Source organism: Octodon degus, unplaced genomic scaffold (assembly GCF_000260255.1).
Source record: "Octodon degus isolate 3935 unplaced genomic scaffold, OctDeg1.0 scaffold00219, whole genome shotgun sequence".
In the NCBI taxonomy this organism is placed as follows: Eukaryota; Metazoa; Chordata; class Mammalia; order Rodentia; family Octodontidae; genus Octodon; species Octodon degus.
The window spans coordinates 2191021-2192518 of record NW_004524795.1 but is presented as its reverse complement, the minus strand read 5'-3'; the positions used below and the strand labels follow the sequence as shown (position 1 = coordinate 2192518).

The following is a 1498-nucleotide window of genomic DNA, read 5'->3' as shown; positions in this document are numbered from 1 at the left end:
AGTCACTGGGATGCTAAGAGGGAATAAGAGGAGAGTTTATTCTATATATTATTAGTAAGAAGGAATAGGGAAAAAGGCCTGTCACTATCCTTAATGGGTAGAGATTATGGATTAAGGCTTCACATGCCATGTCTTCTGTTCTGTGAGGATACCTGTTCTATTTCACTGTCGTGCTACAATTTAAATACGTGAGTTAGCTTTTGTACTCTCCTCAAAAATGGAAAATGTAAAGATAGAATAAGCCAAGATGCCAGAGTTCCTTAACCCATAAAAATGAACTATTATTAATGAAACAATGTAGGGAGATTTTTAAAAATCTACTTTTACATATAATAGGATTTTCTTATTTGTTTTTTATATGGAACGCTTCATGAATTTGCATGTCATCCTTGTGCAGGGGTCATGCTAATCTTCTCTGTATCACTACAATTTTAGTATATGTGCTGCCAAAGTGAGCACCATACAGTGTTTTAAAATAGTATTGGAAGGCCAGGGAGCTCAGTGGCATAAGCGCCTGCCTGGCAAGCACAAGGTCCCAAGTTTGATCCCCAGTAGTGCTAAATAAATAAATAAAATAGTATTGGAGAAAGTTCACAGAACAAAGAATTCTTGATCAAATTCTATGCAACTATTCTCAATTTCTTCCTTATAAAATAGTTAATATTTTCCTGTTCCTAAATTATGAATTTACTATAAATGCCTTCCTGGTTTATAGACTTGTTGGAGTATATTTGTGCTCTCTGTAATCTATGTCAAATGCTTTTGAAAGATCTCTTCAATTGTTATTTTTAAGAGGTAGTGACCTCATCTCTCACTTTAGATTTTTAGTTGATTTAGGGTTTTTTTCTTGCTGTTCATCAATCCTTATCTTTTCTCCTTTCAGGCAATATCAAAACACCACACACAGATACAATCTTATTCATAAGAGTAGCTAGGATTATCTTATTTTGAATTTGGATTTTCTTTCAATATTTTTATAAACCAATCCCAAATCACTTGCAGGCCTTTGTGAAAAACGACAATAGCTTTTATTACATTTTTTTGGTAAATCCTGTCAATTCTCTGAAAAGATTTGAATCTGATGTTTTCTAGAAATTCCCACTGAGTGTATTATATGACCCTACAATCCATTCTCCATCTTTTAAAGATAATCTAAATATAGCTGTAAATGATGACCTAGAGAGGTTTTTTCATCCTAGAAGGGCCGTGTGTTCTGGGCTATATAAGCAACTAAAGGAACTGTTTGACTAAGTATGGTGGTAAATGTAATTCCAGCACTCTGGGAGGCTGAGGAATGAAGATTACAAATTGGAGCCCAACCTGGGCAATGTACTGAGACTCAATATAAAACTATAAAAAGGACAGTGAAAGAACTGGAGTTGTAGCTCAGCATAAAAATCCTATATTCAAATCCTAAATCTCACTGGAAAAAAAGAGAAAGAAAACAGAAGGAAGAAAGGAAGGAAGGGAGGGAGGGAAGAAGAGAGGGAGGGAGGGA

The 1498-nt window shown here is 34.8% G+C and overlaps 1 non-coding gene across 1 annotated transcript; it reads right to left on the bottom strand.

Moving 5' to 3' along the window:
- Positions 1-352: 352 nt before the first annotated feature.
- On the bottom strand, positions 353-459 carry LOC111813749. Its single transcript, XR_002818923.1, has one exon. It is a non-coding gene; the product is annotated as a U6 spliceosomal RNA (small nuclear RNA).
- Positions 460-1498: the final 1039 nt, after the last annotated feature.